A 23,308-nucleotide genomic window follows, 5' to 3' on the forward strand; every position below is an offset into this window, starting at 1 on the left:
TAAACTGTGGACTTTGGGTAATAACAATGTGTCAGTGTAGGTTCATCAGTTGTAATAAATGTACCACTCTGGTCGGGGATGTGGACAATAGGAGAGGCTGTGCATGTTGGAGGGCAGGAGAAATATGGAAGGGAAATCTCTGTATCTTCTGTTCAGTTATGCTGTAAACAACTGCTCTAAAACATAAACCTTATTAAAAAATAAAAAAGAAGTGAAGCAAGTATCCTCTGAGACAGAACTCCTTGAGTTTCCCTTTGAAATTCTTACTTCTTTCTCCTCCTTCTCACACACCTTGTCAAGCTGTAATATTACCTCCTGAATGGAAGTTGAAAACTGCTAGGATATTAAGGTGAATCTGCAAGATCCAGGTAAGCTTAAAATTTCACTATGTTAACCTATTTTTATTTCAGATTCAGGAATAGTATAATATTTGACTCATTTGGAGATTTTTCATACCTCTTTTGGCAGGAAAAAAATTAATTTAAAAAAGATTTTATGAACTGAACCTCACAGTTGTAAAACATGTTTGACAGACTCTTAATTTGGTTTCTTATAAATTCCTTTTAAATATTGTTTTTCCCCACAATTGAAATGAAAATTTTCATAAGACATGATTTGTTTCTCAGCACTTTGATATAGAGTCTAACAACTTTTTGCCAAAGTGTGACAAAACATGGGGACTGAGTACTTGTAAGTAATCAGTATACGGCTGACTGATTAATTGATCATCTTGTCATCTTGATTATGATATGAAAGTCTTGCATGTCTGGCTTGAGGGAAGCCTTATATGGGACCTGAATACTTCCTCAGAATGGTGATGAAATAAGACTATACCTATATGTCTCTTACATATTTCAACCAAGTTATTTTCATGCCCTTTGTTATACCTAAAACAGGAAACTGTAACCATTAGCCCATGGGCTAAAACTAGCCTGCCTCCTGGTTTTGTAAATAAAGTTTTATCAGAACACAGTGACACTCCTTCATTTATATATTGTCTTATGGCTGCTTTCACACTAAAATGGCAGAGTTGAGTAGTTGCAACAGAGACCATGTGACCCACAGAGCTGAAAATATTTATCGTCCAGCTCTTTACAGAAAATTCTTGTTGCACCCTGTCCTAGAGTATAGGCCCCCCTATCAAGAATGGTACATGGAAAACCTAGATTAGCACAATGCTTCCTGACAATTCATATAGAAGACCGTTATTTCACCCAAAAAAAAAAAAAACATGAATCAGGTTTCAGTGAAGTGTCACAGCCTGTGCTAGTCACTGAGTCCATACGGTAACAAAAACAAAACAAAACAAGTACTTGATTCTTACCCTCATGGAGCTTATGGTCTAAGGTGGAATCACTGATATTGAGGCAGTGGTCAGCAAGAAGCTGTTCAGAGCACAATGGAGTTGTAAGGACACATCTACAGGCAGCTCGTTCCTTCTAGTGAAAACACTGGTCTGCAGTTAAGTCCTGCCATGCTGTCCTGAAGGTGAAAGGGGAGAGAAGGGTGGGACAACACAGCCAGCACCGATTCTCCTTTCCTCTGAATTAAGTTAGTGGGTTGGTGGCAGGTAGGAGACACAAGTAAAGTATTTTGTTCGAGAATGGCAGAGTTTAAATTCAGGCACTAGCAGGAAGGTAGTTTTTCTAAAGTGTTCCCATGGCTGCTTTCAGTAAAGTCCTCATTAGCCTTGATGTGGGTTTCTTCTGATAATGCCCTTTACCCTGACTTGGAGAGACTGCAGCTTTTAAAGAGGCAGTTCAGTCCCCACTGTGGCTCAGTCCTTGGCCTAATTTAGGTAGTACAATAATTCTCTCCAACTGTGAAGATGATGAGATAGTTTTTCTGTGATTTCTTGTTTGACAATTGGTGACCAAAACTTAGAAGCAAACCACCCAGCCTGGGAGTTTTTGGACTCTGCTGCAGCTAAGCTGGTGTCTTACTGATATTACAGGCTCTTATCGGGGCTGGTCCAGAAGCTAAACATTCCTGCTGCCCCCATACCTACCCGTTTTGAAAAATTACAGAGTTTAGAACTTGAAAGTTCTGATAAATAATCTGACTTAACCCCAATATTTGATTAAAAAAAAAAGAAAAAAAAAAACAGAAAAAATGAGACCCTAAAAAGCTCAATGGTTTACATTTGACAAATGTCATTTAAGGGATGAAGAAACAGAATTTCAATGCAATGTGATTTATTAATGAGTGAAACTTGTTTAAAAGTTGAAGACATGAAGTATACCATTTTAAGGTATATGGAAGAGTACCTCCTAAGGTATGTATAATCTTTCCAGAACTTGATTCCATGTGGATCATGGCATTACAAACGACCTCTGAAATGCCATTTTTACCCAAACAGAAAGTTCTTTACCCATGGCCCTAGCCACCTGTCTGGGCTATCTCATTGAGAGTATACACTTGCTAAACTTTCACGCTGAATATCATTACTGAAGAAATACTGAAAATATCCATCCTGATGTCAGATCTATTCTGCAACCTTAACAACAGGATATTTGAGACTAAGCCATCCAAAGAATCATCTGTGCCCTTGAACATTAAGTATGCCTTTTACAAAGTAATGTAATGAGAATAGTGTATAGTCATTTGTACTTTTGCCCATCAAGAAATATTACTTTTGTGCATTCGTGTTCTTAGCCCACTTTTTGATGGGACTGTTTATTTTTTTCTTGCTAATTTGTTTGAGTTCATTGTAGATTATGGATATTAGTCCTTAATCAGATGTATAGATTGTGAAGATTTTCTCCCACTCCTGGATTGTCTGTTTACTCTGCTGACTGTCCTTTTGCCATGCAAAAGTTCTTTAGTTTAATTAAGTCCTACCATTTGCCTTTGTTTTTATTGCATTTGCTTTTGGGTTCTTGGTCATGGAATCCAATGGCATTCACAGCAACCTGGATGGGATTGGAGACTATTATTCAAAGTGAAGTAACTCAGGAATGGAAAACCAAACATCATATGTTCTCATTCATAAGTCGGAGCTAAGCTATGAGGATGCAAAGGCATAAGAATGACACAATGAACTTTAAGGACTCAGGGGGAAAGGGAGGAAAAGGGGTAAGGAATAAGATACTACAAATTTGGTTCAGTGTACACTGCTCAGGTGATAGGTGCACTAAAATCTCACAAATCACCACTAAAGAACTTACTCATGGCCAGGTGCGGTGGCTCACGCATGCAATCCCAGAACTTTGGGAGGCCGAGGCAGGCGGATCACCTGAGGTTGGGAGTTCAAGATCAGCCTAACTAATATGGAGAAACCCTGTCTCTACTAAAAAAAAAAAAAACAATAAATTAGCCAGGTATGGTGGTGTATGCCTGTAATCCCAGCTACTCGGGAGGCTGAGGTAGGAGAATCACTTGAACCCGGAAGGTGGAGGTTGCAGTGAACGGAGATCACGCTATTGCACTCCAGCTTGGGCAATAAGAGCAAAACTCTATCTCGAAAAAAAAAAAAAAAAAAAAAAAAAAAAAAAAAAAAAAAAAAGAACTTACTCACGTAACTGAATATTGCCTGTTTCCCAAAAACCTATGGAAATAAAAAAAACTTTCTTAAAAAGAAAAAAATGTATTACTTTCAATGGCAAAGCCCAATTGTTACTTTTGTACTGACCTAATATCTACACAAATAATGACACAGTTCATTCATTCAATCACTAGCAAATTCTTGTATGATGTGTTTTGCCACATCTCACCTTTAGAAGCAGGGATCTGGGAGACAGATGATTGATATATGGACGGTAGATGGATAGACAGACAGCATAAATAATAAAAGAGAAGGATAGGAAGAAAGGCAAGGAGAAAGAAGAAAAGTGATAAAAGGAAGAAGAGAGGCCAAATATTCTGGATTTATTTAGAAGTCTCCATCTTGGAGAACATAAATATAAATTTTGTCACAATATTCATTAATTTTATGCTGGTTTATCTCTCTGTTTTTTAAATGACAGCTTGGATTTCATATATTTCCAATTATATGCAGTTACTGAATTTGTTTGGTTCAGCTGAAAACTTTGGTCCCCTCTTTGTTCCAAGGTCCTTCTTAACCCCCAGTGCAAAGTAGGCATATGAGGTGGGAAAGAGGACGCGACTGCCCACAGTGAACCTCCACTTCATCACGTAAGCCATTTCCCACTGTTATTAGAAATGGGCACTGAGAGAAAATAAGATAAACAGGGTGGGCTTGTATAATTGGCCATATGATGGTGCAGGATGGTGGTTTCCGCTGGTTACATCGATTTCCATCTCCTGCCGGGGGCCCAAGGTGGTGGGCTCCATATGGATGCAAATGTTTTCTTAGGGTAATGTTCAGTATCACTCCAGCTTCCCATTTCTTTGAGAATATTTTCAGAGAAGAGACACTACATCTTCTGTCAGCCCTGCCAAAAGCATGTACCCATAAATCTCAGGGTTTGAGGAAACCACTGCTTTCCTGAGCATCCATCCAGACTGTCCTATGGCCCAGGGCCCTTCTGTAACCTCCTTACTCCTTCATGTGGGCTCTCTGGAAACACTAGAGTCCTCTGCTCCATCCTTTGAGAGCCACAGGGACTGGGCACAGTACGCCACCAGCTTGTTAAACCCTTCCCTATGAGCTATTCAGTACAGGTTCCTTCAGAGCCATTTAGGTAAGGAGTAGATATCAGCATCCATCTCTATGCTCATGTTTACCACCAAACTTTAAGGATGCTCATGTCAGGCTCTATAAAGAGTCTTCTCACCCTCCTCACCACCTAACTGTTGCTGAGGCAGCACTGAGTAGGTGTAGACCATTTATGCAGAAGCAATTGGTTAGAGGTTGTTGCCAATCTCTGTATCTGGCAGCACCCTAAACATTCATGCATACTTCTCTTGGAAACCCCTTCATTTGCTTTAGAGAATAGAGAGGTCTTTCACTACAGGACTGTAGTCCATATACGGGCAATGCCTCCTCACTTCTACACAACCTCACATCCCCCAACTCTCAGTCTTCTCCTTGTGTGGCCTGGGGAGGGGTGGCAGGGTGGTGGTTAATGGTACTGGACACACTCCTCACCTCTCAGTAAGTCCTACAAAGGAAGTATCTGGCAGATTGGCAGGGCAGTATTAGTGCCTTTTGTTTGGGGCTTTGTGCCTACAGTACAGGAGGTCCCCAAGACCACCCTCAGACTCAGTAATTCACTAGCGGGACTCACAGAACTCAGCAAAGCTGTTGTACTCATGGTTTTGGTTTATTACAGCAAAAAGATACAGAATGACATTAGAAACAGGAAAAGGCCTAGAGAGCAGGGTCCAGGAGAGTTCCAGGCACAAGCTTTCAGTTGTTCTCTTCTACTGAGCTGTGCTGATAGTGCTTACTTCTCCCAGCAATGGTGTGTGGCAATATACACAGACTACTGTCAACCAAGGAAGTTTACCAAAGCCTTGAAGTCCAAAGTTTTTATTGGGCATTGGTCAAGCAGGCACAGCTGACCTGAGTCTCCAGCCCTTGCAGAGGTAAACCTGGTATCCTCATTCCCAGCATAAATCACATTGCTAGCATAGACTATCTGGCATGACAAATGGCCCTGTAAATCAAGACACTCATACCAGGCAGGATATCCCAAGAGCTTAGAGTTTACCTCTAAGGAGCTGGAGGCAACGGCCAAATCTTTTGTTGGGCAAGGTTAATCCCTTACTGAACAATGCCTTAGCTGCAATCGTCAAATAGGAAAAGTTCCACTTGAAAGCCTGCTACATATAGAATTCTTACTGTAAGACTTTGGAGAAATTTGAAGACCTGCCATTGGAGAGTGTTACTTAGGATATTAAGAGGTTCTGCAGCCAAGCTAAGCCACTTTCTGTTTTAGATTCAAGTTTATCCTTACAATTTCATTGAAGGTAAAAAAGATTCTGTAGCTACTAAATAGTTCAAACTTGTGTATAAAAACTGGTGCAAAAAGAAAAACTTGGAGGGGTTACAATGCTGAGTGCTGCAGAAGCAAGAGTAGCAGAACACAGATGTCATGATACCATGCCTGTACTTTCACCACCACAGGACATTTGAGTGCTTCCTCATGAGAAAGATGGCACCTATCACGTGCCTAGCATTGAACGTGCTGATAAATGGATGCAAAGGCAAGCATAAGGTGTGGTTTTTGCATTTGGGGTGCTCTTGGAGTTACAAACCACAGAACAGACAATTAGAATAAGAAAGCACATATTTTAGTCAAATATTCCAAAAGAAGTTAGAGAAAATAAACATCACCAAGGCATTGGTTTCTCAGAAGCAGTGATACTGTTGTCTGCTGCTCATATTCCTCTGCAAAGAGGCATAGCCATAAACTCTTTTCTCCACCATTCAAAACTGACAAATACACACAATCTTCTAATAACTAATTCTTTTTCTATTTAAGTCTCACTTAACCTCACATCTATTGTTAAGCTTTTTTATATTTTTCCTGTTCTTTTTTTTTTTTTTTTTTTTTTGAGACGGAGTCTGGCTCTGTCACCCAGGCTGGAGTGCAGTGGCGCGATCTCGGCTCACTGCAAGCTCCGCCTCCCGGGTTTACGCCATTCTCCTGCCTCAGCCTCCCGAGTAGCTGGGACTACAGGCGCCCGCCACCTCGCCCGGCTAGTTTTTTGTATTTTTTAGTAGAGACGGGGTTTCACCGTGTTAGCCAGGATGGTCTCGATCTCCTGACCTCGTGATCCGCCCGTCTCGGCCTCCCAAAGTGCTGGGATTACAGGCTTGAGCCACCGCGCCTAGCCTATTTTTCCTGTTCTTATACTTTCTGCATGTCTCTTACAATTTTATGACAATATTTATTATTACTTATTATTCCAATTATATTTATTTCAGCTGACATTTCTCATAGAAGTTATAAGAAACTATGCTTAGCTTATTTTGGACCATCTATCTTCTCAAAAAATATTAATTTTTCTCATCGTCCTTACTCAAAGGACTCAGTTCTGGAGCCTCAAAATCTTAATAGTCGAAGATGTAAAGGGAACTATTAATAAAGCAATGTACCAGTCATTGATGATCTATTTTTTTCCTGCAGCAAGTCAATATTCATTTATTCATCAAATATTCACTAATGGTCCATTCGATTTTGACTATTACTCTGAATTCTCGATATACAGCAGAAATGTGAATATTAATAAGTCACATAAAGTCTCTGCTCTCATGAGGCTTACAGTCTCATTGAAGGGGTCAGAAAATAAATGAGTAAACAAATAAATAAAATAATCTCAGATAAGAATATGTTCTAATGATGACCATAAAATAGAGTGACATAATAGAGAGTTGACTGAGAAATATGATAGCTAATATAGATCTGGCCTTCAGAGGAATATCTCACTTAGGAGGTGACATTGAACTTAATCCTAAATGATGAGAAACCTGGAATGGGGAAATCAAATCTGGGGACAGTGAAGTTAAAGCAAAAGAAATAGGAGATACAAGGCCTGTGATGGAAAAGAGCTGGTGGGTGTGAGAAACAGAAACATGGCTGGTGCATATAGAAAGCATTGAGCAAGGGAGAGAGAGCCGTAAGCTGAGTCACAAAAGTAGGCAGAGACCAGACAGTTAGGGTTTTGCAGACAATCATTAGAGTTTGGATTGTATCCTAAGTGCAAAGAGAAGTCACCAAAGAGCTATCTATGGCTGGGTGTGTGTGGCTCAAACCAGCACTTTGGGAGACTGAGGCAGAAGGATATCTTGATGCCAGGTGTTTGAAATCAACCTGAGCAACACAGCAAGACCCCCATTTCTACCATAATTTTTAAAATGAGTCATGTGTGGTGGTGAACATCTGTAATCCTAGTTACTCAGAAGGCTGAAAGTGGGAGGATTACTTGAGCCCATGAGTTTGAGATTGCAGTGAGCTATGATTGTTGCACTGCAGCCTGAGTGACAGAGCAAGACCCTGTCTCAAAAAGAAGAGGAAGAAGGACAAGGAGAAGGAGGAGGAAGAGAAGGATGAGGAGGAGGAGGAGGAAGAGGAGGAGGAGGAGAAGAAGAAGGAGAAGGAGGAGAAGGAGAAGGAGAGGAGGAGGAAGAAGAAAGTTTTATACTACAAAGTTGCATTATTACTTTTTAATTCCTTGACTTCTCTGTAGAAAACAGATTGAATAGAGACAAACGTGAGAGCAGGTGGCCAGTTGGGGGTCTACAGCAATAATTTAGGTGGCTTGGGCTAGGTGATAGCAATGGAGATTCAGAGGCAAGTCAGTGTAATTATGGGGATAGAAAACAGAACTACCTGTATTCATTCATCTTCACACTGCTATAAAGATACTACCTGAGACTGGGTAATTTATAAACAAAAGAGGTTTAATAGGTTTAATTGATTCACATTTCTGCATGGCTGGGGAGGCCTCAGAAAACTTACAATCATAATGAAGGTGAAGGGGAAGCAACGCACATCTTACAGGGCAACAGGAGAGAGAGAGAGAGAGAGAGTAGGGGGAAGTGTCAGACACTAATCAAGCAACTAGATCTTGTCAGAACTCACTAACTATCATGAGAACAGCAAGGGGGACTCTGACCCTATGATCCAGTCACCTCTCACCAAGTTCCTCCCTCAACATGAGGGAATTACAATTTGAGATGAGACTTGAGTGGGAACACAGAGTCACACCATATCATTCTGCCTGTGGCCCCCCAAAATCTCAAGTCCTTTTCACATTTCAAAACCAATCATGCCTTCCCAATAGTCCCCCAAAGTCTTAACTCATTCCAGCATTAATGATAACCCAAATATCAACCCAAAAATGATGACTTTTGGGATGTTAACCCAAAAGTCAACATCCAAAGTGTCATCTGAGACAAGGCAAGTCCCTTCAGCCTATGAGCACGTAAAATAAAAAACAAGTTAGCTACTTCCAAGATACAAAGGGGGCACAGGCATTGTGTAAAAAGTTCCTGTTACAACAGGGAGAAATTGACCAAAACAAAGGAGCCAAAGACCCCGTGAATATCTGAAACCCCAGCCAGGCAGTCATTAAATCTTAAAGCTCCAATAACTTCTTTAATTCCATGTCTCACATCCAGGCCATGCTAATGGAAGAGGTGGGCTCCCAAGGCCCTGGGCAACTCCACCCCTATAGCCCCACAGCTGCTTTCATGGGCTGGCATTGGGTGCTGCAACCTTTCCGGGCACACAGTGCAAGCTGTCAGTGGATCTGGGGTCTGAAGGATGGTGGTCCACTTCACACAGCTCCATTAGGCAGTGCCAAAGTGTGGATTCGGTGTGGGGGCTCCAGTCTAACATTTCCCTTCCACACTGCCCTAACAGAGGTTCATCATGAGGGCTCTGCCCCTGCAGCAGACTTCTGCCTGGACATCCAGGCATTTTTATACATCCTCTGAAATTTAGGCAGTGGTTTCTAAACCTCAATTCTTGCCTTCTGCACACCTGCAGGCCCAACACCATGTGGAACCTGACAAAGCTTGAGACTTGCATACTCTGAAGCAATGGCCCAAGTTCCAAGTTGTCCCCTTTTAGCCACAGCAGGAGCTAGAGCAGCTGGAACACAGGGCATCAAGTCATGAGGCTGCACAGAGCAGCAGAGCCCAGGACCTTGCCCCCAAAACCATTCTTCTCTTTTAAGCCTCCAGGCCTGCGATGGGAGGGGCTGTCATGCAGGTCTCTGACATGACATGCCCTGGAGACATTTTCCCCATTATTTTGGCTATTAACATTCAGCATCTCTTATGCATATTTCTGCAGCTGGCTTGAATTCCTCCCCAGAAAATAGGTTTTTCTGTATTACCACATGATCAGACTGCAAATTTTCCAAACCTTTATGCTCTACTTCTCTTGTATACATAAGTTCCAATTTCAAACCATGTCTTTGTGAATGCATATAACTGAACACTTTCAGGAAAAGCAAGGTCATCTCTCAAATGTTTTCCTACTTACAAATTTCTTCCACCAGATACCCTAAATTATCTCTCTCAAGTTCAACGTTCCACAGGTTTCTAGTGCAGGGGCAAAATGCTGCCAGTTTATTTGCTAAAGCATAACAAAAGTCATCATTGCTCCAATTTTCAATAAGTTTCTCATCTTCATCTGAGACCACCTCAGCCTGGACTTCATTGCCAATATGAATCAGGATTTTGGTCAAAACCATTCAACAAGTCTCTAGGAAGCTCCAAACTTTTCCACGTCTTCCTGTCGTCTTCTAAGCCCTCCAAACTGTTTTAACCTCTGCCTGTTACCCAGTTCCAAAGCTGCGTCCACATTTTTAGGTATCTTTTATAGCAGTGCCCCACTATTCCAATACCAATTCTCTGTATTACTCTGTTTTCACAGTATTATAAAGATACTACCTGAGGCTGGGTAATTTATAAGCAAAAGGTGTTTAACTGACTCACAGTTCCACATGACTAGGGATGCCTCAGAAAACTTACAATCATGGTAGAAATCATGGTGGAAGACAAGGCATGTCTTACATGGCGGCAGGAGAGAGAGAGAGAGAGAGAGAAGGGGGGAAGCACCAGACATTTATCAAACAACCAGATCTTGTGAGAACTCACTCACTGTCATGAGAACAGCAAAAGGGAAATACACTCCCATGATCCAGTCACTTCCCACCAGGTGCCTCCCTTGACATGTAGCAATTCGAGATGAATTTGGGGTGACACAGAACTAAAGCATATCAGATAGATTGAAGGAGGAGAGTAGAGAGAAACTGAAAATGACTCCTAGGTTTAGAGCTTGAACAAATGGGTAGATGCTAATGTACTTCACTGAAATGGAGAAGCCTTGAGGAAAAAACAAGTTGGGTAGGAAGTGAAAGCAGGAAGGTTTTTATTTTTAATTTGACGGTTTCATTTGTTTTGTTTGTTGGTCATTATAAATATGAAACGCTAAAGAGATATCCAATGAAGACAAAAAGAGTTACATGAGTTGAAACTGGAATCAAGACTGTAATCCCAGCACTTTGGGAGGCCGAGACGGGCGGATCACAGGTCAGGAGATAGAGACCATCCTGGCTAACCCGGTGAAACCCCGTCTCTACTAAAAAATACAAAAAAAAAAAAAAAACTAGCCGGGCGAGGCGGCGGGCGCCTGTAGTCCCAGCTACTCGGGAGGCTGAGGCAGGAGAATGGCGTGAACCCCGGAGGCAGAGCTTGCAGTGAGCTGAGATCCGGCCACTGCACTCCAGCCTGGGCGACAGAGTGAGACTCCGTCTCAAAAAAAAAAAAAAAAAAAAAAAAACCCCGAAAGAAATTGGAATCAAGAGAAGAAATATAAATTAAAGCACTGTCAACATCATAAAAATTATACTTAATGCTATGAGACTGGTGAAGTTCACCTAATTTTTTGATAAATAAAGTAAACCATAAGTTGTTTTTATGTTAGTGGCAGTAGATCTTTCATCCATATATTCTGATTCCATCTAAGAGTTTCTTGAGGTAATTGGTCCATAATCATAAGACAACTTTCTGGGGTTAAAAGTGTAATGGAGGCCATTTACCAGAGCAAAGGTTCTGGTGGATATTTGCATCAAAGCTGTGATTTTGGCTTCATGAACATTACCCTCTAGTCAATCAACAGTGCTAAATGCAGACAAATTTCTTAAGGGAAGTATTTTTTCTTTTTAGCTTTTAAATAACAGAAACCAACAGAAGAGCAATTATCATTAAATAGGGTTTTCAAATAAGCAAAAACAAGAAAGTACTGATTTCTGAATTTATAGAGGGACCCTGTTGCTTTTAAATAGAAGTGACATAATTTTTAAGAAACTACAAATGCTCCTCAAATCTTGATCACAAGATCTAGACTTACTTTACTCTATTTTAATTCTTTGCTTATTCCTTTAAATTATAGATGACATTTCAGTGAGAAAAAGCAATAGAATTGGACCACTGCAGACTAACCTGAACTAAAATGATTTGAGACTTTATAACAGGCAAAAATGAAACATTTTTATTAGCAAAATTGCCACATTTTAACTCTGGCTGCCCTGAATTTTATTCTTGAGTCTTTGACCATTAAAAGCAATGCTTGTCAATCTCTCTTCACTGATGATATGATTCTATACAAAGAAAATCCTAAAGACTCCTTCAAAGGCTCCTGGAAGTGATAAATGATTTCAGTAAAGTTTCAGTATACAAAATCAATGTACAAAACTCAGTAGCATTTCTATACACCAACAACATTCAAGCTAAAGGCCAAATCAAGAATATAATCCCATTTACAGTAGCCACACCAAAAATAATAATAATACCTGGGAATATATCTAACCAAGGAGTTAAAAGGCCCCTACAAGGAAAACTACAAAACAACACTGAAAAAAATCATAGATGACATAAACAAATGGAAAAATATTCCATGCTCATGGATTGGAAGAATCAACATGATTAAAAAGGCCATACTGCCCAAAGTCATCTACAGATTCAACACTATTCCTATCAAACTACCAGCATCATTGTTCACAGAATTAGAAAAAACTATTATAAAATTCCTATGGAACCAAAAATGAGCCCAAATTGCCAAAGCAATCCTAAGCAAAAAAGAACAAAGCCAGAGGCATATATTACCCACTTAACACAATAGCATAAAGCTACTGTAACCAAAACAGCATGGTACTGATACAACAACAGATACACAGATTAAGGGAACAGGTTAGAGAACCCAGAAATAAACTGCATTTCTACAACCATCTGATCTTTGACAAAGTCAACAAAAATAAGCAATGGGGACAAGACTTCCTATTCAATAAGTGGTGCTGGGATAGCTGTCTAGCTATATGCAGAAATATGAAAGTGGACTCCTACCTTTCACCATACACAAAAATTAACTCAAGATGGATTAAAGATTAAATGTAAGACCTCAAACTTTAAGAATCCTAGAAGAAAACCTAGGAAACACCATTCTGGACATTGGCCTTGGAAAAGAATTTATGACTTAAGTCCTCAAAACCAATTGCAACAAAAACAAAAATTGGCAAGCGCAACCTAATTAAGTGAAACAGCTTCTGCACAGCAAAAGAAACTATCAACAACTTACAGAATAAGAGAAAATATTCATAACCTATGCATCTGACAATAGACTAATATCCAAGATCTATAAAGAACCCAAACTAAAACAAATAACCTTATTAAAAAATGAATTAAGACATGAACAGACACTTCTCAAAAGAAGACATACAAGCAGTCAACAAACATGAGAAACAAACATGAAAAAAGGTCATCATTAATCATCAGAAAAATGCAAATCAAAACCACAATGAGATATTATCTCACACCAGTCAGAATGGCTACTATTCTGACTAAATCTAAAATGAAGTTGAAATTATAAGAAATAAAATACAATAATTTCTGTGTCTCAAAGCAAAACTGAGCTTTATAGATTAGTCCTGAGATTTGAAAAGGGCATATAAGTAGCAGTTGTCTTCTACTCTCAAATTTATAACCAACTGGGAGATAGAAACAGAAATGAGTAAATAACAGGTATATTGCTTTAAAAATTCCACCACACTTAAATGGCGGCAAGGGAAACGGTAGCGCTCCTTACAATGATAAGGAAAGTAGTATGTACAGAGGGAGGGTGTAATCAAACCAAAATGTAATTAAGTATGCACTGAAAAGTTCAAAATCGTATTTAAGATTAAAGGCTGTGATGTAAGGTTAGAGATGTAATATGTTTAGAAACATAAAAATTGATACAGCCACCACATTTTGCCAACAAGACTGTGCACTGTATACTTCAGAGAGTATAATTCACACAGAATAGGATGGGAGTGACAAATATAAATATAAGTATGGGTATGGATATTCCTAAAAAATATCCTGAAGACATGACACCTCAAGAGAGACATGCCTAACTCTTTCTAGAGAGGTTAAATAAATATTCATAGGGGAGGTCAAATTTGTGATTTTTGAAAAATGGATGGATGCTTTCTAGAGTAAAAAAACCAAAGGGTTAACAGCTTTCAGAAAAAAAGCCATGAAATGAACAAAGTGATAGAGAAATGAGAGAACACGAGGTTAATAGTAAACCATAAATTTTGCAATGTCTTCAGAGTAGTTTGGAAAAGACGGGACAGAGGTTTAAAAAAAAATGAAAAGCTGAATAGTTAAGATCTGGTTTACAGGGTACCTTGTGTGTGGTATGCTAATGGTAAAAAAAAATTATCCACATGAAGGGGAAAAACGATGACATGATTTTAACCAACACGTAAACTGAAGGACATCACAAGCAGGATATGCTGGTTTAAGTTAACCTATTAAACAAGGAAGAAAAGGCTTCCCTTATTGAACATTTAAGCCTGTCTTCTGTCTAAGCCTGCAACCTACATAATCCTAAAAGAACAAAGATCACAGAGTGAATGGAGTCTTTAAGGTCATCCAGCTTAACACTAACCCAACCCCATGTTGCAACCTCGTGTATAGCACACTTCCACTGACATATATACACAAAGGAAAAAAATCAACATTTATCCTTTAGAGTTAATTAAGGTTTTGGGGGTTTTTTTCACATAATTTTTACTTTTCTTATCATGTAGATATAATTGGACATATGGGAAAGACAGTTGCTAGGCATAAATATGTGAGGGAGGTGAGAATTTTCTCCCAACCCACCTGGTCTGTGCAGGCTTCCTGCATGAGATAGAAAGAAGATTTATGAATGAGGGCAGAAAGGTGGCGTGGAAGATAGGAGGATGGAAATAGTCAGGTTTATCACACACTAAAGAACAAAATGGAATAAAAATGCCTTGCTTTAACACCTTAATATTTTCTAAGGTGATTGGCCTATATAATTTTATTTGACCCTCACGTTCACCTTATATAGGCCTCTTTCCTCATTTATTGTTTAATTCATTCATTAATGAATATTTATAGAGTGACTAATATATGCCCAGAAATAAGCCAGGCAGCAAAGAAGAAACAGTAACAAGACAAACATGTTTCTGCCACAGGAAGCTTAGATATTAGAGGGGAAATGATATGCAAGATAGGGTAAAGGGTCAATAAATCACTATAGCACAATCGTTTTGGCCAGGCGCAGTGGCTCATGCCTGTAATCCCAGCACTCTGGGAGGCCAAGGCGGGTGGATCACCTGAGGCCAGGAGTTTGAGACCAGGCTGCCCAATATGATGAAACCCCATCTCTACTAAAAATATAAAAATTGGCCGAGCGTGGTGGCATGCACCTATAATCCCAGCTACCTGGTTGGCTGAGACAGGAGAATCACTGGAACCTGGGAGGCGGAAGTTGCAGTGAGCTGAGATTGCACCACTGCACTCCGACCTGAGCAACAAGAGTAAAACTCAATCTCAAAATCAAAAAAAAAAAAAGTTATCATTTTTCCATGAGGAAAAATAAATTGCTGAGACAGAGAATAATGGAATTGGGATGAAAAGTACATTTTATTTCAGATATGGCAGCTAGAAACACCCTTCTGAGGAGATTTGCTTAAGCTGAAATCCAAAGGAAAAGGAAAAACAATTACGAAATAAGTGACAGAAGAAATTCCAAGCCAACAGAACATGACAGGGTTCTGAGGTAGGAAATAATTTAGCATGATCTAGGAAGTAAACACAGATCATCATTCCTAGAGCATTACTGGATCTGGGAAGACAATGGTGTGACATTCTGTGGGAGAGCTAAATAGTGTTGATCCATTAATTGACCATGTTCAACAGTTTGAGTGAATCTCAGTGCAATGGAAGCCAATGGAAATTCTTCAGCAAGACAGTGACATGGATTTACTGAAGGCTTAGATTCACATATATGGTACCTAGGTTTTGATCTGAGAACAGGGAAAACGATATTGCCATTTATTAAGAAGAGACATTACAAAGTTATAGCACTGTTGAAAATGAGAGACAAGGGTTTAGTTTCGTGGATTTACTTTTAGAGTTTAATGTTCCTGTTATATTAAAGATATCTCTAAGACATTCAAGTCGAGATGAAAAAGCAGAAAGCTGACTCTGTAAACCTAAAATTTCTGCTGATCATTTTGAATTTATAAACACAAATATGACAGATAAATGCAAGGAAGGGGAAAATCACCTAGTGAGAAAATATCACTTAAGAAAAGGGACCAGAATGGAACTCTAAATCACTTCCACATCTGGAGATCACTGGGAAAAGACGAGCTAACAAAGGAGCATGGAAAGAATAGTCAGTGAAATGGAAAGAAAAGCATAAGGCGGAGTCGTAACTGAAGCTAAGAGAAGAGAGTGAATCGACGAGAATATGGTTAACTGTTGTGAATTCTAGAAAAGATGGAGCAAAGTGAGGAAAGAAACATGTCTGTTGAATTTAGCAGTTAAAAAAAAATTAGAATGATCCCATAGAGAAAAGAGAAAGAATGGACTTTAAACAAGATAAGAGGGTAAAGAAAAGAAAAAAGTAATGTTATGAAGGTTTATAGGGTTTCTGGTGGGAAAATATGAGAGTTTGCTTCTTATGACTTCTACTTTCTCCACTAAGTTTGAGGCAAGGTCTCCAGTTGAATGTGAGAGTAGAAAAGAGCTTTTGGAGGTTTTAGTAGATAGATACTCCCAAATTGAGAATTGAGATGATTAGAGTGAAGCCTTAACCATGTGATTTTTCCCCAGCAATGTTTAATTTGCACAAGTGCTGACATGAAGAATATATAGAGAAAGTAATGTTTATTCAAGGTTTGAGTTTTTCCCAAGAAATAAGAAGAAAAATAAGAAATAGAAGGGAAAGGATACAATAAAACTGTGATTAGTTGCAAGAGAATGATTCTAATAGTGAAATTTGATCTGAGCAAGGAGAAAAATGAATTCAGGAGAGTATGGATAGACAGTAGAAAATGGCTGAACTAAAGGATGAGAGATCTTGCAAATCACAAAGAGAGTAGAGGAGAGATTTAGGAGTACAGAGTAGAGGGACGGGGGAAGGTAAAGAACAGCATCAGAATGAGGTTCAGAATGATGATGGATGACTGAAGTGACCTGTGTCCTGGCAGTGAATGACCAAGGTAAGCACTGATGTGACACATGGCAGAGTTGGTCTAATTTCTCCTTAAGGACATATTGTTAGGGATGGAATGCTTCTTTGGTGGTGTAGCAGACAATAAACAGCAACTCCCTGATGTGTGGTGAGAGCCAATAGGGCACAAGGGCAAATGAGGAAGTCAAGTCTTAAAACAGTTACATGATGGTGTCAAGATTGTGTGGCCAAGTAAATGAGAGAACCAGTACTAATTTGAACATCATCTAATCCTAATCAGCTACTTTTCCCACCATCCTAAACTTTGCTGAGAAAAGTGCAGCCAGCCCTGAACATGAAAGGGAGATAAAGGAAGTGAAGTGTGCATAGGTTTTCTTAATGAGAATGGCAATATATTTAGAACCTAAATGGGGAAGATTTTGTTCTCTTTAATGTACCATTTTTATTTTTGAAGTTTAACTGTCAACAATCCATTTTGCAAAAAGAGAAACTGAGGCATAGAACATAAAATAATTTGCAATCCATTGTTCAGCAAATTAGTTTCAGAAGCAGGAATAATGATTGCTTCTTAGGCCTATATCATAAGTACTTACTCCCAAATAAAGTGGGCTAAATAAAAGGCAAGGAAAATTAGTTTTGCTCTCTGTACCCTTGCCTGGTAATGAAATATCCAATTAAAAGAAATTATGAGCCTTTAAGGATGATTGCTCTTGCACAAAGTGAACTGAAATGGAAATTCATAACCACAATCCCATATCCATCATATGAGACTATTAATTGGAACAATTTTCATAAAAGCTTAGGTTGAACACTCTCATTAGGAAGGCATACCTTGTGAAGCAATACCCAGCTTCAAGTCTGGAAAATGTTCCAGGGCTCTCTGCCCTTTGAGCCACAGGATTCAGAATTGCTTTAGAGATGTCATTTATAGCAGTGCTTACTGCTGTAAACAGCTGAGAGCTTGTCCAGGACTTGTTATGTAACATTTCTGGGATTTTGCCTCATAAATATAAAACTTTTTAAAGCCTTCAAGAAAGGAAATTAGGTGACGGTGCCCTTTATTTGTGTACATGTAATTTTCTGTAACAAATATTATGTATATATCATATGTATCTACATATATATATATGATGTCTGACACATTATTAGGGGATTAATAGATGTCCAATTTCAGTTACCTAAATTTTTGAAGTAAATTTTGAGCTTCTGATCCTCAAAGTCTTCTTATAGCATACCCACAAAATATTTCTGAATCAAGGCTTACTAACTTAAACGTATTCACAAATATGCCATGAAATTTCATTTGGCAGCTCTAATATTTGTCTTCAATTCAGTGAATATTTAATCTCTGTTTTTCTGTCTAATGCATAAGGAAATTCAGAGTAGGAGCGAGTCCTTAAGCTCACTGAATACAAAGTGACATTTAATTTTTTTCTCTCCTTTTCCTATGTACCTTTCCACACAGAAATATTGTTTAATAATTAATGATTTATCCATACTATTATGTTATTCTCCAGGATTTTAATGTATTCTCATACAGCCAGTTCTGACAAAGGGATAGAGTGCAAATTTGAGTCTAAGTCTGTGTATGCTTGATGGGTTTTGGCTCCTGTTGAGAAATATGTTTCAGTATTTGCATACCAAAAATAAAAATGAACAGCTACACGAAAGGATGATGAAAATTAACCACCACCTTTGGCACCAATCAGAGAATCTGATATAGCTGTAACAATAATAATAATAGTAGTAGTTAATATCTCTTGAGTTCCCATTATGTTTCAGGAGTTCTTAGCTCTTATGCATATTAACTCCTTAAAAATATCCCCACACTCCCATAAGGATGCAGCATCTTTAGGGTATTCTTAGGCAACCTACAAACTTTAAAATAGTTTCTGGCACCCCTTAAGCCAATAGGCAAATCATTATAGAATTTGTTAGTTCTATACTAACATTATTATAAGAGCATGAGTTTGTATGTTGAAATTGGCATTGTGCAGGCAACTGCTAACCCCAACATAGGGAGTAGGAAAAATTACATTTTGCTCCAGATACAATAGATTTAATTCAAGGAAATGCTCTACTAAGAAATTACGTAGCAAGCAATTTTAAAATGATCCACGACATTTGCTGAACCATTAATATGCAATTGAATAACAGGAGTCTTATGTAAACATCACGGAAGCTGCAGTCTTGAGGGCATCACCATGATAAATGTGGACTTAGGAATTGGGTGAGATGATTTCTGCTCTGGACTCTATTTATACACCTTTCTATCTTAATTATCACCAGCTATACGAATAGTTGAGTCCAGTAGTCACTTCTGAGAATTAACAACCAGGCAACACGAAAAGGATAGAAGCATCCTAAAACTCCACCCCGGAAAGAGTAATCTATGAGAAAGTAACTAAATTCAATCCATTTGACCTAGCATAAATAATAGAAGAACATAGAATGCAAATCTGGAAACAAAAATAGAGTTAGAAAAACACTTTGAAATGGCGCTGAGACTGATGTTTTTCCTTATCTCTTTATAGAAAAAAAAAAAAAGTGTTAAGTCCCAGCAAGGGTGAGAGCCCACGGGTGAGAGGGTCGGTGTGAGTGGAGGATCTTCATCGATGAAGGGGTCAAGGAAATTGTATGAGAAAATTTTCTGAAGCCAAGTGGAACGAAATGATCCTCTGGCCATACTGGGTGAGATACAGTTCTCACAGTGGGAGCTTGTGGGTTGCCATAGAGACCTATTGCCTTGTGGAAGGTGGTGATTTAACATAAAGGATTAACCACAAAGAAATGGTGTTGTCAATTACTGTGAAATTGAACAACATCATATTAGAAAAGATATATGTATCCACTTTAGAGATTTGAACTTGACTCATAAAATTTATAAAATCAAGCAACAAAAATATTCTATATCCTTACTTATTTGTAGAACACTGACTCTCCTAATGATTGCTTTAGGATTACCCCTCGCCAACCCAGCTTAGGAAGGAAGGTGTCCCTGGACCTGAGGAAAGAAGAAAACTATGAAAAATTGTATACTACCCATGTAAAAAGCAGGCAAAGTAAAAGCCAAATTTTCAGAGAATTGCTAACATCAGGGACTCTGCAAGTATAAAATTTTCTCTAAATATTCATATAATTTAATTTTCTTCTTTAAACTGGGGTTAGAATATCGAGGATGAAGATTCTGTCCTTTGAAAAGAAGACTACAAATGAAATTTTATGATTGTGTTCAGCCAAATACAAAAATATGTGTTTAGGAGTTACTTCGATGGTTTATTTGCTTACAAATTTAGATGTCTCCTTCAATAGTAGAAGCAGTGATTGGGTTAAACAAATAATGGCTGGAAGTATTCACAAGAAACTTTGGTGTTTGGGAGCTGGGGAGTCCTAACCAGGAATCCACATTATTTTAATTATTACAATAATATATTGCCTGTGGGGAAAAAAGGTTAAAGAAAACTGAGAATTTAAAAAAAAAATCCAGAAATTTTTGTTCTGTATCTACACTGGTATTGGCATTAATGTCTTAAATATATGTGCATTCCTACAGCACACACACAAACATATACAAATATAAATATATACACACACTAATATATACACATGCAGTGTTAGATGTGCCCTTTTCTATGTGCTTTTCAAATACCATATGTTTTACTAAAGATCTCACTAAAAAACGAAAACTTGGTGACTGAATATAAATTGCTATTAGAAGTTCAATATTCAGGAAAATAAAGGTTTCTGGCTAGTAATTAGATATGTGAACAAATGACACAGACACAAGGACTTTGGAAGATGATGACGACCATCTATCTTACTTTGCCAACTTGGTTTATCAAATGTTTTCAAATGTCTTTTTAAAATATTTTTTACATCTCTGAATTCAAGCCTGCTAAAATGTGATTTTTTTCTTTTTTCTTCCAACGTTTCCCAGCCTTATGTCATTGGCTTATGTCAATTGGTCCCTAGTGAACCCGAGGGACCAATTCTGTCCAAGAGTTTATTCTGTTTTTTTTTTTTGTTTCTGCCTCTTCAAGTTGGTATCCTACCAGTGAATCCCATGGAGTTCGATGACTTCTAGGTCCTCTTGATGCAATGTCTGAGGCATGCCTCCAACTCTGGTCTAGCAGCCAAAGAGAGAAAGAAGAGGTCAGCCCCACTGCACCCTCTTCTACAGCTACCCCACATTGTGATGATTGGTTTCCCAATGCAACTGAAACTGCCTCTTCAATGTACCCATCATGGCAGATTTAAAATGGCTACAACTTGTTTGCTACTTCTCTCCTAGAGGCACAATCAAATTCTCCCCTCCCCCTTAACTCTGGCTCGCCTTGGTTACTTGGTTGATCAACAGAATGCTGCAAAAGTGATGTTTTGAGACTTCCAAGACAAGGTCATTAAAAGTCTTGCAGCTCCTGTTTGGGTTCTCTGGATGCTTGCTCTCAGAAGAGCCAATAGTTAAATAAAAGGTCCAGCCATTCTACGGCTGTCATACTGCAAGGAAGTCCAGGTAGCTACATGGAGAAGACATATGGAGACAGAGTGATGTCAGCTATCCTAGCATCGGTGTTGGATACACGAGTGAGGATACCGCCTTGGACATTCCAGTCGCATCAGTTACGAGGGAGAGAATTTGGACCCATTTATATGGCCCTCATGGAGCTGTCTCAGCTACCTCCAGCTACCCTCATCTAATTTTGGAACAGAGACAAGCCATCTCTCTTGTAAGCTGCCCAAATTTCTGATCCACAAATTAATGAGCATAATAAAATGACATTTTTACTCCAGTAAGTTTTAAGGCTAGTTTGTTACACAGCAATAGATAACTGGAATGAATCCATATGCCCACACACAAATATACACACACACACACACACACACACACACACACACGCAGTGATTTCCCAAGGCATGTCTATGATTATCATTCAGAATGTGCCTTGTTCTCCTATTAATTCTAACACATATTTTCCCCCAAACAATACAGTATCAGAAGACGTTTAAATGTCTATAATCTATAATTATCTTTTTGTATAAGTGATATTTTTTCTTACCTACTCAACAGGAAATAAACAGCCTTCCGACAAATGACAAAAGAGGAGCAACATTTCCAACTGACATAAATCCTTCAACTGCAAGAACTTGAGGGCTGAGATGGATGAGAGCTGTAGGATGGTGGAACTTCTGCTAGCAGAGATCTAAATTGGGTGGGGGGATTGGGAATCTAAATTTTTCAAAGCCATAACTAAATTGTCAAAGCATAATAGGTGGTTTGAGACCTAGCTATTTCCTGGTATTTTCTCTTTGCTTAGAGTAGAGCAAAAGAAAAAAAAAAAATCTACTTTTTTTGACCTGTTTGCCCAGTAAGTGGGTGTTTCTTCTCTAGCCAGTCAAGGCAGCAGTTAAATGCTTTCAAAAAGTCACACGGAGGATTATGCTCATTTAAAGCACAGTAAAGCAGCACTGCATATTGGAAATTGAAGACTAATTGTTACATACATTTTCAGTGACTGTTTAAAATTGGCTTTGCTCTATGTTTTAGCAAAAAGTACAAAACAATAGAAGAAATAACGCAATTAAATTTGGAGTTTTGAATAGTGTAATATTTAATTCCTCTTTTATGCTCCTTTAAGGGATTTCTTTGTTCATGTTCATTTACAAAGTAGAAAAATTTTTATTACTAAATATATGTTCTTAGAGGAAAGCATACAGGTGCCTTAAAATCTGAGGGTTGGAATTTCAGTATAGTATGCAACCTATATGACTACAGGTACATAAACTGCAATGGATTTGATAAAGAAAGGCTAAATAATAGTCAGGTTGTAATTCTGGTGTTTCATTATGCTCGGCCAATATATCTGAGATTATGTCATGCTTCACTAGGAACTCTCCACTGCAATTTTGGGTGACATCTAAATGTAACAAGAGTGTAAAGCTCGCCGATAGATATCCTGGCTCAGCACACAATTTCCGGTCAAGATTGCAGCTGCACTTGTGATCTTCTCTGAAGGACAAGGATTTCCAAACTGGGTTTTAACTAAGTTTTGTGCTTTGATCCTAAGTGATGTGAGTGATAGCATTAAAACAAATGAGTTTCTACAAACTGTGAACTTATTCTGATTGATTCAGTGCATTAAATATCTATGCATACTTTTTTTTTTTTTGCATTTTATTTGGTTCCAATTTCAATTTATTGTCTATAGGTAACCACCACAAACTTGTAGCAGCTTGAAACAACCATTTTACTTTGGTCACAGTTTTGTGGCTAAGGAACTCAGGAGTGGCTCTTCTGGGTAGATGATGTCCAATTCATATGACATCCATTGAGGCAACTGGGGCTGGAGGATCCCCTTCCAGTCTAGCATTTTCATGCATGTTTCTGGAGC

General features: G+C 38.6%; 1 long non-coding RNA gene across 1 annotated transcript; it reads left to right on the forward strand.

Annotated features, from left to right (window-relative positions):
• Positions 1-234: 234 nt before the first annotated feature.
• Positions 235-23,079, forward strand: LOC144333948 (uncharacterized). The gene is made up of 3 exons (XR_013403093.1): positions 235-368; positions 4,051-4,134; positions 21,988-23,079. It is a non-coding gene; the product is annotated as an uncharacterized LOC144333948 (long non-coding RNA).
• Positions 23,080-23,308: the final 229 nt, after the last annotated feature.

Source organism: Macaca mulatta, chromosome 13 (assembly GCF_049350105.2).
Source record: "Macaca mulatta isolate MMU2019108-1 chromosome 13, T2T-MMU8v2.0, whole genome shotgun sequence".
Lineage (NCBI taxonomy): Eukaryota > Metazoa > Chordata > Mammalia > Primates > Cercopithecidae > Macaca > Macaca mulatta.